Source organism: Pipistrellus kuhlii, unplaced genomic scaffold (genome assembly GCF_014108245.1).
Source record: "Pipistrellus kuhlii isolate mPipKuh1 unplaced genomic scaffold, mPipKuh1.p scaffold_m20_p_17, whole genome shotgun sequence".
NCBI classification, from domain to species: domain Eukaryota; kingdom Metazoa; phylum Chordata; class Mammalia; order Chiroptera; family Vespertilionidae; genus Pipistrellus; species Pipistrellus kuhlii.
In genome coordinates this window covers 16,178,680-16,194,670 of record NW_023425482.1, presented here as the reverse complement: position 1 = coordinate 16,194,670, position 15,991 = coordinate 16,178,680, and the positions used below count along the sequence as shown (strand labels likewise).

General features: G+C 47.1%; 1 protein-coding gene across 5 annotated transcripts in view; it reads left to right on the top strand.

The window, feature by feature from the left end:
• The first annotated feature begins 5,062 nt into the window (after nt 1-5,062).
• Nucleotides 5,063-15,991, top strand: part of PDPR (pyruvate dehydrogenase phosphatase regulatory subunit) — a 39,155-nt gene continuing 28,226 nt past the window's right edge. For 3 of the 5 annotated variants that reach the window (XM_036441019.2, XM_036441018.2, XM_036441015.2), the window contains exon 1: nt 5,063-5,177. The gene's annotated coding sequence lies outside the window, so the exon portion shown is untranslated. The remainder of the gene's footprint in view (nt 5,178-15,991) is intronic. The other 2 variants (XM_045582686.1, XM_045582685.1) reach the window with 1 other exon arrangement.

Here is a 15,991-nt window from a genome sequence, read left to right as displayed (position 1 = left end):
GTGGATAGTGTTTTCCCACGCACTGAAGGGTCACAGGTTCGATTCCCAGTCAAGGGCATGTTCAAGGGCATGTACCTGTGATGCACATTTGATCTGGGTTTGGGGGCTTGCAGGACGCAACCAATCGATGTGGCTCTCTCACATCAATGTTTGTGTGTTTTTTTTTTCTCTCTCTCTCCCCTTCCTCCCTCATTTCTACTCTCTCTGAAAAAGCACTGGGGAAAAAAAATATCCTTGGATGAGGATTTAAAAAAAAAAGAAGCAGCTTAAGTTCCCCCTCATCCACATAGCTTTAGATAACTATCATTTCTTCTTCTAATTAGTTGGCACCCAGGCAACTTCTCTAGATACTAGAGAACTTCCTGGAAAGTTCTTTAGAAGTACTTACCTGCCCTTCAGCCTTATTATTATTAATTATTATTGATTATCTTCGCCCTTATTACATCACTTCATTTGGAGGGTCTTGGTTTAAATTTCCCCCAAGTGATTCTAATGCATTAGAATCTCTAGTGCCTCACGTAACACCTACTTGAACAGTTCACTATTTCATGTGTGAAAAGACCCAGATGTGAGTCCTTGAGAATATACTTCTAAAGCCTCAGCTTCCTCATGGTGAGTCAAGGCTGCTCCCATCTCTAGGACACAGATTCAGGGGACATTCCAATGAGGGAATGCAGTCAGGGCAGTTGGCCCCGAGCTGCAGTCTCCCTCTGTCTTACTCAGACGACAGGAAGTAGTTCCACAGCACCCAGCACAGTGCGAGTCCCTCGCAGGTGTTTTACTGCATAAACACACCAGGATCTGTGGATGCAAGTGGGTGTGGTAAGAGCACTGGCTGCTTCTCATAGATAACGTTCTGGAAACTCCCCACGGCCGTGACCAAGAACACACACACACACACACACACACACACACACACCTTATTTCCACATAAACATGGGCTCATATGAGTGATGCATCAAGTGCCAGGTTTCTAGCATGAAGTCAGTTGTAAGGCAGGATGTCGAACCCAGGGACAGGCAGTAACCTCAGGAGGAATGGAGGCTTTCTCTCAGAGCCAGGCCAGCACCGCAGGGAGGGGACAGAACGCCTATATCTATCGCACCTCGGCTTCCACATTCTGTTTTACATTTGGTAACACAGGAAGCAACAGTGTGTGTTTTTGTTTGTTTGTTTAAAAAATATATATATTTTATTGATTTTTTTCAGAGAGGAAGGGAGAGAGGTAGAGAGCTAGAAACGTCGATGAGAGAGAAACATCGACCAGCCGCCTCTTTCGGATGTGCCCGCAACCAATGTACATGCCCTTGACCGGAATCGAACCCGGGACCTTTCAGTCCGCAGACCGACGCTCTACCACGGAGCCAAACCGGCTTCAGTAGGGAGCAACAATTTTATGTGATGGCAAGCACAGTTGAAGAATATTTCACAGACATGGTAACGGTCACCCTGTGGGCCTGTGACCAGGGCCCTTGAGAGAAGATCCCATTTACCTAAGTTCCTCAAATGGCTTCAGGGCCACACAGGACCACATGCTAGCGCTGCACAACAAAGGGACAGAGAGGGCTGGACAGGACGGCACATTTACAGTGAGCTGTGGCACTTTACAGTCATTACAGAGGCGCTTTGACACATGGAGAGAGTGGACCGGAGAGGAGGTGTGAGCTGTGCTGCTGGAGAACCCCTCACTGAGACGGGCTGGGCAGCCTCTCCCCACACCCGCCTGTTCTGGGGAAGGAGGGGTGAGCGGGCGATGGGACCTCAGCCTGAAATGGCGTTACCTTTGCCTCCTCCCTCCCCTCGCCCCCACCGGGGGACACTCTGGAGTGTAAGGTAGGGGTGTCGAACTCAATCAGAGAAGGGGCCAAAATCTAAAATCCAGCCTAAATCGCAGGCCAAATGGTTTACTGAACAGTCATAAACTGTCATTGTGATGGAAACGCAGCGGAGTGCAGTGATGACAGCGCGGTGTGGGCCACACTGCAAGGCCTGGCGCGATGGATTTGGCCCGTGGGCCTTGTGTTTGACACATGTGGTGTAAGGCACAAGAACTGGCGGGAGGAAAGATGTGCTCCAAGCCCCAGCTCTTGGTGTGCAAGGGGATTCCTGGCTGAGAGCTTGCGAAACAGGTGCTAAAGATATCCTTCCCATCTCTTATAATTTCTGTCCTTGAGAGACAGAAAAACAAGAAGGACTGCAAAGGATAAAAATAGCTGCGCCTAAATACCATGGGAAAAATGGCCCACGAGAAATGCGTAATTCTGCAAAGGATGCTCTGCTCTGGGAAGTCTAGGCTCTCACAAGGAATAACCCTGACATTCTGTGGAAAAAGGAAAGCTAAAAACGTAAACACACTCAATGCTCTTAAAATACTGCACTGGTGCTTATGAGAGTCTGCCAAAGTACAAGTCAACATTGGCAATGGAAGACGTTTTAGGATGTAGCCCTTTTTTTTTTTTTTTTGGACTTAGCATTTCAAAGCAGAGGCCAAAAATGGGGATGGGTGAGAAAGAAGGCACATTGACTATCAACACATTAAATATCATTTTGGTCCTCATTTCCTACAGACAACTAGGTTTCTCCCAAATTCATATGTCTGGAAATGGCATGAGCCAGACGGCTCATAAAAACAACAACATCAACGACAACACAAAACCCATAAAAACTTGTGAAGCTTTTCTCTTGAAAGAGCCACTGCTGGGCACCAGGAATGGCTCCCCCAAGAATATACCTCAGATCCATTAGTCTGTCCCCTCTTCTTTTCTGGGCAGAGTTTTGGGCTAAATGACTCCAAGCATTAAGCCTTTAGCTAAAATATTAAGGTATTTATCTAGGACAGAAGCCCAGAATGGCCTGAACTTTTCATGAAGCAGAATTAGCAAGAGGTAGAGTTTCTGTTCTCAGGCAGCGAGATGTCATGTGGGCTGTCTTGTGTGAGTTAACTGGCAAGTGTGAGGTGTATAAAGTATGCAGGTTGCCCTAACAGTGGATAGAGCATTGGCCTGCGGACCAAAGGGTCCCGGGTTTGATTCTGGTCAAAGGCACATATCTTGGTTGCAGGCTCCTCCCGGGCCCTAGAGTGCATGCAGGAGGCAACCAATCATTGTGTTTCTTTCACATCGATGTTTCTCTCTGTCTTTCCCTCTTCCACTCTCCCTAAAAAAGATCAATGGAAACCCTAGCCCAGTTGTTAGCAAACTGTGGCTCGCAAGCCACATGCAGCTCTGTTGACTAATGAGTTTGCCGGCCACTGCCCTAGCCAGTTTGGCTCAGTGGATAGAACATTGACCTGCTGACTGAAGGGTCCCTGGTTTGATTTTGGTCAAGGGCACATGCCTGGGGCTCGATTCCCAGTGGGGTGTGTGCGCAAGAGGCAGCTGGTGAATGATTCTCTCATCATTAGTGTTTTCTCTCTCTCTCCCTTTCTCTCTGAAATCAATAAAAATATATATTTTAAAATAAATAGGAAAGATCCAGTGCATGAATTTCGTGCACCAGGCCTCTAGTATAATAATAAAATCATAATATGCTAATGAGACTGGACATTTTTCTGGATGACTTTGGGACGAAGTCACAATAGTGGGGGTCGAAGTGGCTGTCTCAGCAGCAGGGGCTGAGCCCCTTGCACAAATTTTGTGCATTGGGCATTTTATATATATATATATATATATATATATATATATATATATATATAAATATTATATATATAATACATAATATAAATATTTTATATATATAATGTTTTTGTGGTGAGATAGGCTTGAATCCAAGAAACAGAACAGGAGAGTGTGGCCCAACACTCCGGGGCGGTTATACCATTAGATTGCTTTCCATGCAAAGGAAGTTTTACTGAACAATGTGCCAAACACTGTTCTAAGTGCTGCGGATACAGCCATGCATTAGATTAAGGTTTTGTGTGAGGGCAGGGCTCACAACTAGTTGGTAAGGCAGTCAACAAACACTTTCCATAGTGTTGAATTTTAAAAAATATATTTTATTTTTTTACAGAGAGGAAGAGAGAGGGAGAGTTAGAAACATCGATGAGAGAGAATCATCGATCAGCTGCCTCTTACACACACCCCCCATTGGGGATGTGCCCGCAACCAAGGTACATGCCCTTGACCGGAATCGAACCCAGGACCCTTCAGTCCGCAGGCTGACGCTCTATCCACTGAGCCAAACCATTTTCGGCCATGGTGATGAATTTTATAAAGGAAAGAAAACAGGGCAATGTGATAGTAAAGGGGGGGGAGGGGGTGTTCTAAGATGATGAAGTGAATGATTCCTCTTTCCTAGGCTAGAAAATGCAGAGAAAGATCCTGCCTCCCAGGTGGAGCAGGGCAGCAGGCTGGATTTGTTTGATTGATTGACTTAAAAATATATTTTTATTTATTTCAGGGAGGGAGAGGAAGAGATAGAAACATCAGAGAAAATACTTTATTGGCTGCCTCCTGCACACTCCCTATGGGGATCAAGCTCGCAATCCGGACATGTGCCTTGGACAGGAATCAAACCTGGGCCCCTTCAGTCACAGGCAGCAGACCCGATTTCTAATCTGCTGTGTTCGAGTTTTGCCCAGGAAGAACCGAATGATTCCAAGAAACAAAGTGACTGTCCGTCCATGAAGCCTTCTTTGCGTCCTGAACTAGAGTGGCTTTCGGCTGCAGTCCCTCCCTGGGCCAGACCTGTGAGCACCCTCGAGGGAAAAGAGAACCTGCCTCCCCACACCCCAGCGGGGCTGCCGCTATCTCGGACGTCCCCGTGGCACTTGCAGAAATTAACAGCGTCCGAGGTTGCGGTTCCAGAGCGGCCTTGAGAGGAGACGCCTCCAAAATGGCCTTCAGCTTGGCTGAGGCAGGGGAGGGGCACTGCGAGGCCGCAACGAGCCCACGTGCGGGGCGGGGCCGCGCGGTGACGTCACGGCGCGCGTGCGCGTGGGGGGGTCACGCGCGTCGTCCCCTTGCTCCGGGCCGTAAAGCGCGAAAGGTCGCGGCCCGCTTCCTAGGAACCTTCACGCCCTCCGCCCCACCCCCTCCCGTTCCCGGCCCCCCACTCCCTTCCCGGCCCTGGGACCCCAGGACCCTAGGACCCCGGGACCCCGGGACCCCGGGACCCCGAGACCCTAGGACCCGGTGACTGTGGAGGCTGCTGAGCGCGGAGCCCGTGGGGCCCGTGAGGTGAGGAGACGGCGGCGGGCGCTCTGACGTCCCTGTCCGCGCGGCCTTAGCGCCCCGGGGCCCCGGCGCCCCGCTTTCCGCTTCGGTGTGTCTCCGGGGTGCTCCCCGCCGCCCCTCGTTTCCCGTCGGTTCTGCCCGGTTCTCCCGGGAAGGCGCGTCCTGGCGCCAGGGCTCCGCGGGCCCGGGGAGAGCGGTCCGCCGGGTCCCGCTCGGTCTCGGCGGCGGCGCTCGGGGCGGCGGAGGTCGTCCCGGCCTCGGGGACCCGCCGGCGGCCGCCGCGCTCCCGCTCCCGGGCGTTCGGGGTGACCTCGCCGCTGGCTCCCGCCTCGGGCTCGCCCAGCCCCGCGGCGCAGACGAGGCGCGTCCGGCCGCTCGCCCCTCCGCAGGCGGCGGCGTTTTCCCGCGGAGAGTGCGGTCCCCGGGCTCTGCTCGCCGGTGGGACTGCGGAGCCTGCGGCGCGTCCGCTGGGGGCGCCCGGGCCGGGCCGGTCTCCGCTGGTCCCCGCGGGTCTGTGTGGATGGCGCGCAGATTTGGTTCAGGAATCTCGAAGCCCTATTTCGCCCAGGCCTGGAGCCTGACGCTGGAGGATGCAGGTGGGGCTGGGAGGTGGGGGGCGTCGGCCCAAGGGGCATCCTTTTCCGGTGCAAGGGATTTATGGTCCTTTCTTAAACTTGCCTGATCACCTGGCACAGTTGTTTGAAAAACACAGCGCCCTGAACCAGGAGGACCAGACCCTCCAGAGAGGGAGCCCGGGAGGGAGTTAGTGTGTGTGCGCGTGTGTTTGTGTGTGAAGAAGTGTCCCAGGCAGCTCTTATGCCGAGGCAGGTGTGGAAATGCTCTCTTTATCTGTGGTCCCATCTTCCTTGGGGCCCGCAGCCCATGAGTACACTAGGCTGCATCCCACAGAGGAACAGCTCGGGGAGTTAGAGCAGATCTGAACCGGCCCACTATTGAAGTTGTTTAGCAGAAATTAGTCCTCTCAGCAGAGAATGTTGTACAGTTTGTTTTTAATACAATATATTTTGCCTTTGACATCTTTAGTGTCTTCCTTATTGGCTTTCCTTCCGTTGCTATCAATCCTTGTTTTGCTTTTGCTACCAAACCTATTAGAACAGACTCTAGTTCCTTCTTTTCCTTTGTTGTTTGCATCTGTTTTGAATCTGCCTTCTTCCTCCCTCTCCCTCTCATTTTGCTGATTCTGTTGAAGGCCATGATAAACTCATTTGTTATTATGTTTCTTCTGTCATCTTTGCAATTCTCTTTTCTCTGTTGGGGATGTGCCATGTGGTTCTGTCCTCTTAGTTACCCTTTCTTACTCATGTGGTTTCATTTTATTTTTAAAAATATATATATGGTCTTATTGATTTCAGAGAAAGCAAGTGAGAGGGATAGAAACATCAATAATGAGAGAGAATCATTGATAGGATGCCTCCCGTAAACTGGTTCCTAGACAGGGAATTGAACCTAGACTTCTTGGTTTATGGGACTAGTCGGGGCTTCGTAGGGTGGGGACCAATTGCTACTATGCCTCTTACGTTGATGTTTCTCTCTCTCCCAGTCTCCCTCTCCACCTCTCTATACTCTCTCCCAGTCTCCCTCTCCACCTCTCTATACGATTTCATGCTAACTACAAGTAATAACAGTTTTACTTCTTTCTTTCCAATTTGGATGTCTTTTTCCCCTCCCTTATTTGTTTGCTCTGGCTAGGACTTCCAGTACTATCCTTTCTAATAACAAGGGAACATGCTAATTGACCCTCACACTGTTGCAAAGTGGCCATGCCCACAGCCAATAAGGAGGGAATATGCTAATTGCTGCCATGCCCTCAAAGATGGCGGTGCCCACAGCCACAAGATGGTGGTGCCCAGTCCCCTCAGCCCCACCCGGGCAACAGGTATGCTGCTCTGTGCACCTGCTTCCAGAGTCCCCCAATCCCCTCAGCCCCTTAGTCACCCAGGGTTGGCTTGAGGCACAGGCAAGCCTCAGATGGCGACTGCCCAGCTACCCATGGCCAGCCGGAGGTGCAGGCACACCTCTGATGGCAGCTTCCCAACTGCCTAGGGCCACCTGAGGCTCAGTTAACCAGGGCCGGCAGTGGCAGCAGCCTGATCTCTGTCTGTGTCACCTTTTTGCTTCTGAGGGTTCCCGTATTGTGAGAGGGGGTAGGTGGCCTGAGGGACCCCCCTCCAGTGCATGAAGTTTCATGCACCCGGCCTCTAGTGTTGAATAAAAATGGTCAAAGTGGACCATCTTGTCTTGTTCCTGAACTTAAAGCTTTCAGCTTTTCACTCGAATATGACGTTAGATGTGGGTTTGTCATATATGGTCTTTATTATGTTAAGGTATGGTTCCCTCTATTCCATTTTGCTGAGATTTTTAAAATATTAATAGATAATGGATTATGTCAAATGTGTTTTCTGAGTCTGTTGATGTGATCATATTATTTTTATCCATTTTGCTTATGTGGTGTGTCATGTTACTTGGTTTTCAGATATTGAACCAAGCTTGCATCCTGGGAATAAATCCCACCTGGTCATGGTGTATAATCTTTATATAATGTACTAGAGGCCGGGTGCATGAAATTCGCACACAGGAGGAGGTGGTTCCCTCAGCCCAACATGCAATCCATGGGATCCCTCTCCAATCCGGGATCCCTCGGGGGATGTCCAACTGCCAGTTTTGGCCCTATCCCTGGGACCACTGGCTCCTAACTGCTTACCTGCCTGCCTGATCACCCCTAACTGGTCCCCCCTCCCCCCGCCCCCTCCCCATCAGCCTGATCACCCCTAACTGCCTCTCCTCTGCCTGCCAGCCTGATTGCCCCTTAGTTCTCCCTCTGCTGGCCTGGTTGCTCCCAACTGCACCCTCCCCCTTTGCTGGCCTGGTCACCCCTCATTGCCCCCCCTCTGCCAGCCTGGTTGCCCCTCACTGCCTCCCATGCTGACCTGGTTACCCCATGAAGCCTGCTGGTCAGTCATTTGGTCGTCCCTTGCTAACCCCCCTGTCTACCTGGTTACCCCATGTAGCCTGTTCTGTTGTTACTGTGAGGGTGTTGTGACCAATTTGCATATTACCCTTTTGTTAGTATAGATTGTTGGATTTGGTTTGCTAATATTTTGTTGAGGAAATTTGTCTCAAGGTATCTTTTGATTTCTTCCTTGATTTTTTTTATTTTTTTATTTTTTAAATAAATCTTTATTGTTTATATTATTACAAATGTTACTCATTTTTCCCCCTCCATTGCTCCCCTCCACCAGGTTCCCACCCCACCCTCTGCCCTTTCCCCACTCCTCATTGTCCTTATCCATAGGTGCACAGTTTTTGTTCAGGCTGTTCCCGCACCCCCCTTCTCCCCTTTTCCCCAAGAATAGTCAGTCCACTCCCCTTCCGTACCTCTGATTCTATTATATTCACCAGTTAATATTGTTCATCAGGTTTTTTAATTCCCTTAGCTTTTAGTTTCACTTGTTGATAGTTAACGTATTTGTTGATCATAATTTTTACCTATATCTTCTTCCTCTTCCTAAAGAACCTCTTTCAGCAATTCATATAATTCTGCTTTGGCGGTGATGAACTCCTTTAGCTTAAATTTATTTGTGAAGCTCTTTATCTGGCCTTCGATTCTGAGTGATAACTTTGCTGGGTAGAGTATTTTTGGCTGTAGGTTCTCATTATTCATCACCTTGAATATTTCTTGCCATTCCTGTCTGGCCTGCATGGTTTCTGTTGAGAAATCAGCTGACAATCGTATGGGTGCTCCTTTATAGATAACTACCTGCTTTGCTCTTGCTGCTTTTAATATTCTCTCTTTGTCTTTTGCTCTTGGAATTTTAATTATGATGGTCTTGGTGTGGTCCTCTTTGGATTCCTTTTATTTGGGGTTCTGTGCACTTCCTGGACTTATAAGTCTATTTCTTTCCCCAAATGGGCGAAGTTTTCTGCCACTATTTCTTCCAGTATATTTTCAGTATCTTGCTCTCTCTTCTTCTGGGACCACCATAATTCTGATGTTGGTTCGTTTGAAATTGTCCCAGAGGTTTCTTACACTATCTTCAACTTTCTGGATTCTCTTATATTCTTGCTTCTGTGGAGGAGTGTCCTCTGGCTCTTTGTGTTCCAAATCTTTGACTTGATTCTTGTGATCTTCCATTCTGTTTTTAGGACTCTGTATAATATTTTTTATTTCAGACAATGTATTCTTTATTTCTAGTTGATCCCTTTTCATATTCTCATAGGTCTCGTTTATTTTATCAGCCTTTTCTAGGAAATTCTTGAAAAACCTTATAAGCATGGTTTTGAACTCTATATCCAGTCGCTTCTTTTCCTCCATTTCTTTTGTTTGTGATCTGTTTCCTTGTCTCGGCATTTTCACAGCTTCCCTGAGTTGGTAGGGTGGCTCTGTGTGCTAAGGTGTCCTATATGGTTCAGTGAGTCAGCCTCCCAGTTACCTGAGGTGGACAGTCTTGGTGTAGCCCTTTGTGGGCTGTTAAGCCTTGCTTGTTGTTGGTTTCACTGGGAAGCGTTGATCTCCAAGTCAGTTGGCTATGAGGATCAGAAGTGTCTCAGCTTGGAGGGTTTCTGTATTCCGCTTGAATGAGGCAGAGTCTCGGGGTGGGACAGACAAGCTTTGCTGAATCCCGCACAGTTGGTTGCAGGCATGCACACCTCTTTGGTATAGGCGCAGGCAAGCTTTAGATTCCTGTCTGTCACTCCCTAGGAGAGTCCCATTCACTGCGAACGAGAAAGCTAGCCACTGGAAGGGCTTCTGTGCTCCGCTTGGATGGGGCAGAGTCTCTGGTGGTGCAGACAAGCTTTATTTAGCTCCTCCCTATGAGGGCTTGGTTTCTGAGTCCCACAGTAATGGCTGCTGGCTTCACACACCTCTGAGAGATCTCTGCCCACTGCCTGACAGTCTGGCCCCTCCCTGTCTGGGGCCGTCTATCAGCGCAATAGGGTGGTTCTGTTTTCCTCACGAACAAGAAAGGTAGCCATGCATTAGCTGTCCGCCCTCTTCGCGCGCAGGGAGTGAGCCAGTAGTGAGCTCAGCCCGCCCTCTCCGCACTCTGCAAGCAAGCTGGCAGCGAAGTCCGGCGGCCGCCTTTTCACGCACAGTTCTCCACACTTTCACAGTTTTTGAGGTTCAGCGTGCCTTCTCTCTCCTTCCCAGATGGAAGAGCCTCCTCTCAGCCAGCTTTCCGGCACTTCAGGTCGATGTTTCCCCTGTTTTTCAGTTCTAAATTCAGTTCTAAATTCAAATTTGTTGTGGTAGGCTGCATTCGGGTGTCTACCCTATGTCACCATCTTGGTTTCTCTCTGTTTTCTTTTTATTATTCATTTTTTACAGAGAGGAAGGGAGAGAGATACAGAGTTAGAAACATTGATGAGAGCGAAACATTGATCAGCTACCTCCTGCACACTCCCCACTGGAGATGTGTATGCAACCAAGGTACATGTCCTTGACTGGAATCGAACCTGGGACCCTTCAATCCACAGGCTGATGCTCTGTCCACAGAGCCAAACCAGTTAGGGCTCTTCCTTGATCTTGTTAATCCACTCATTGTTTTAGCAGCATGTTATTTACTCTTCATGTGTTTTTGTTTTTTTACCCCAGTTTTTTTCTTATCATTGATTTCTAGTTTTATACCATTGTGGTGAGAGAAAATGCTTGATATGATTTCAGTCATCTTAGATTTATGGAGACTTGTGTTGTGGACTAACATGTGGTCTATCCTAGAAAATGTTTCACATTTTCCGAAACCAGTTTGGCTCAGTAGATAGAGTGTTGGCCTGCTGACTGAAGGGTCCCAGGTTCGATTCTGGTCGGGGGCATGTACCTTGCTTATGGGCACATCCTCAGTGTGGGGTGTGCAGGAGGCAGCTGATCGATGTTTCTCTCTCATGGATGTTTCTGACTCTCTGTCCCTCTCCCTTCCTCTTTGTGGAAAAAAATAAGATATATTTTTTAAAAAAGAAAAAATGTTTCACATGCACTTGAAAAGAATGTTTATTCTGCTGCTTTTGAGTGAATTGTCTTAAAAATACCAATTATGCCTACCTGGTCTAATGTGTCATTTAAGGCTACTGTATCCTTGTTAATTTGCTACCTAGATGACCTATCCATTGATATTAATGGGATGTTAAACCCTTATTATGACTGTATTATTGTCTTTATATCTTTATATCTGAGAATATTTGTTTTATATATTTAAATACGAACACCCCCCCCCCCCACACACACACACACACTAGTGGTCTGGTGTACGGATTCGTGCACATTGGAAAGAAATTAATTAGAAAAAAAACTTCAATATCACTATTTGTCCTTTCTCTATAATAGAAGTGTCAACCAAATTCACGATCAGCAATGACAGATGGAAACACACGCATATGCGAGTCAACTTAGCTTTTTATAGAATAAACTTGCTTAATTAGACCTGCTTTGTGATGTAGCTAAACTTTTTCCAGCCCAGTGAAGCATCCCAACTTCTCTTTCAGGTAACTGTGAGCAACACAGCAGTAAATATCAACTTGAAGCAGAGTATTATTATTACGCAGGGAGAACGAAGGGTAAAATATTTGACTGCAGCAGTGTTTGACTATATTCTGCACAGTTAGAAAACCTGAAGTCATTTTCAAAGTTTACCATTTATTTCTTTTCTAGTTAAATTTATAAACTTTCTAAATCTTTGTTTTCCTGCTTTTAATGAGAAAAAAAAATAGGGCTGAAACTGGTTTGGCTCAGTGGAGAGCATCAGTCTGTGGACTGAAAGGTCCCACGTTCGATTCCGGTCAAGGGCATGTACATTGGTTGCGGGCACATCCCTGGCAGGGGGTGTGTAGGAGGCAGCTGGTTGATGTTTCTCTCTCATCGATGTTTCTAGCTCTCTATCTCTCTCCCTTCTTCTCTATAAAAAAATCAATAAAATATATTTAAAAAAAAGAAAAGAAAAGAAAATAGGATTTTACTGAGTCTCCTATCTAGCTACTCCAGGATTTCTATGAGGATCAAATGAGATGAGACATAGGGAAAATGCTTCACAGACATTTGGTGAAAGTGTAAAATGTTTGCACCTGGCTATAAAGCAAGTTGTATTCCTGGGCTGAAGAAACTGCAAGGAGGCTAGTTGTTGCTACTTGACATCATTAACTGGTGCTCACAGCGACCATTTCCTGGCTGGGCTGTGGGCTGCATTTTGAGCCATGGGGTCTCAGCAGTATTGGCTGCGATTTGTGTGCTCTGCGTGTTGCCAGGACTTGTGTCCCACCTGGGGGAAGCCAAGTATTGCTTTGTGGGCACCAGGTCCATGGTGCTGTTTCTCTGCAAATGGCCAGTGCAAGTCATGGAAGCTCCTGCATTGAACATCTGCACCCTGATGGTCAGTGTGCATCATTGTGACCAGTTGGATGGTCAGACACTTAGCATATTAGCCTTTTATATATGTAGATATATTACACACACACATATACACATTGGATGTGTAGATGTTTATGAGTTATTATTAGGTTGATACCTTTATCATTATGGAATGCCCTTCTTTGTCTCTTGTTACATTCCTTGTTTGAAAGTCTATTTTGCCCAGCTGGTGTGACTCAGTGATAGAGCATAGACCCATGAACCAAAAGGTTACAGTTTAATTTCCAATCATGGCACATGCCCAGGGTTGCAGGCTTGATCCCCAGTAGATGTTGTGCAGGAGGCAGCATATCAATGATTCTCTCTCATCATAAGTATTGGTACTACAGCTTTGTTTTTTTATTTTCCATTTGGATGAAATATCTTTTCTATCCCTTTACTTTCAGTCTATGTATGTCTTTCTATCTGAACGAGTCTCTTCATGGCAGCATATATATGTTCAGTTCTTGTTTGTTTGTTTGTTTGTTTCATTCATCTACCCTATATCTTCTAAATGGAACATTTAGTCCATTGATATATAATTACTGATAGGTAAGTAGTTATTGCCATTTTAATTGTTTTTTGTAGTCCTCTGTTCCTTTCTTATTTTCTTGCTCTCTTATCTTATAGTTGGTGACTTTCTATAGTGTTGTGCTTGTATTCCTTTCTCTTTATTTCTTGTACTAGGGATCTGTTGTACAAAATTCGTGCATGGGTAGGGTCTCTAGGCCTGGCCGGTGACCAGGGCCAATCAGGTTCCCCACCTCCCCACCTTCTCTTTCCCTTGCCACCCATGCACCACCACCACACAGTTTCCTATTTCCCCACCTCCTCCTTCCCTCGCTTCTTCAGCACCATCTGCCACTGGTTACCTGCCATGTTCCGTGCTGTCCCCTGGTGGTCAGCGCACATCATAGCGAGCAACCAAACTCCCATTTTCCCAGTTGAACTCCTGAGGGGACATTTTGCATATTAACCTTTCTCTCTCTCTCTCTCTCTCTCTCTCTCTCTCTCTCTCTCTCTCTCTCTCTCTCTCTCTCTCTCTCACACACACACACACACATACACACAGACTAGAGACCCAGTTCACGAAATTCATGCACTCAGGGTGGGGTCCCTCAGTCTGGCCTGCACCCTCTCTCAGCCTGGAAGTCCTTGGGGGATGCTGGACTGATGTGGAGGCAGGAGAGGCTCCCACCACCGCCACTGCGCTTGCCAGCCATAAGCTTGGCTTCTGGCTGAGTGGTGCTCCTCCTATAGGAGTACACCACTAGGGGCAGCACCTGTGTTGAGCGTCTGACCCCTGGTGGTCAGTGTGCATCCTAGTGACAGGTTGTTCTACCCTTTGATCGATTTGCATATTGGCCTTTTATTATATAGGATATATCTTGTAGATTTTTGGTTTGTGGTTACCATATGCTTTATTTATACCAAAGTATTTTTATTATAGTCTATTTTAAGTGGATGGTTGATTAAGTTTGAACACATTCTAAAATCACTACGATTTCTACTTATCCCTTCCATTTTTAAAAATATATATTTTATTGATTTTTTACAGAGAGGAAGGGAGAGAGAGAGAGCTAGAAACATCGATGAGAAACACATCGATCATCTGCCTCCTGCACACCCCTCTCTGTGGATGTGCCCGCAACCAAGACACATGCCCTTGACCGGAATCGAACCCAGGACCCCTCAGTCCGCAAGCTGACACTCCATCCACTGAGCCAAACCGGTTTTGGCCCCTCTCCATTTTTGTCATTACTTTTAACTTCTGGTGTGTGTGTGTGTGTGTGTGTATCCCTTAATTTGTTGTTAGAAATACTAGAGGCCCAGCATGCACAAAATTGTGTATGAGTAGCTCATTTCCGCTCTGCCCATTGCTGCTCATAGCTTACGCCCTGCCCTCCACCAATTGTAGCTCTCTTCCGCTAGCAACTCGCTGCCCCACCCTCCACGCTCATAGCTCTTCACTGCTAGTAGCTCCCCACCACAAGTAGCTCACATCCGTTATAACGTCACAACCACAGGCTTTTTGTGATGTAGACTAGAGGCCCGGTGCACGAAATTCATGTGCTGGGGGGGAGGTTCCCCAGCCTGACCTGTGCCCTCTCACAATGTGGGAGCCCTGTGGTTGATCTCCCCAGAGAGATAGGTCCTGCCCACCCATCCAGGGTTCCCACGATGGATTGCCCCAAAAAGGTAGGCTGCAGTCGGGTCCCACCTTCATGCCGCTCAGAATCGCCGGGACTCCCGGCGTTGCTGTGTGGAGCCGCCAGGACCTGCCGGCTCCAAGCAGAGCTGACTCCAAGCCATACATGCAACATCAAGTCCTTGCCCACCTGTACTCACACCCGCTGCACATGTGACCTCCCGGTGATGGATTGTTACAGCTTGAGGGCATCACAGTGTGAGAGTGTGATGACCACATAGGCTTTTATATACATATATTCATATATATGTGTAGGCATCTATGAACATATACATACATATATATACATACATACATATATGTGTGTGTGTGTGTGTGTGTGTGTGTGTGTGTATAGGTGTATACACACGCACACCACACACACACACTAGAGGCCTGGTACATGAAATTCGTGTATGGGTAGGGTTCTTAGGCCTGGCTAGCAATCAGGGCCGATCAGGACCTTCTGGCTGCTGACCAGGGCTTTCCTTCCCTGACTGCCGGCTGCCAGTCAAGGCTTTTTAAAAAAATATATATTTTATTGATTTTTTACAGAGAGGAAGGGAGAGAGATAGAGAGCTAGAAACGACGATGAGAGAGATACATCGACCAGCTGCCTCTTGCACACCCCCTCCTGGGGATGCGCCCACAACCAATGTATATGCCCTTGACTGGAATCGAACCTGGGATCTTTCAGTCCGCAGGCCGACGCTCTACCACTGAGCCAAACCGGTTTCGGCCAGCCAAGGCTTTTCTTCATTCCACGTTGGCCCCTGGTCAGTGCACATCATAGTGAGTGATCGAACTCCCAGTCTCTGGGTCAAACTCCTGAGTGGACACTTTGCATATTAGCCATATATATATATATATATATATATAATATATATATATATATATAATATTATATATTATATATATATGTTATATATATATATATATATATATAATATAGATGTATATATATACACTTCCTATTTTACCTTTATATTTTATAGTTGGTTGATGAATTGCTTTTACTAAATGTTTGCCTTTTTCAGTAAGAATTTTTCTTTCCTATATTTTCTTATTCATATTTTTTATCTTATCTACTTACAGAAGTACCTTTAACATTTCTGGTAATGCTGGTAAAGTAGTGAGCTCCTTTACCTTTATCTTCTCTAGGAACCTTTTTCTCTTTCCTATTCTAAATGATAGCCTTGCTGGATGGGATAATATTGGTTGTAGGTCTTTGCT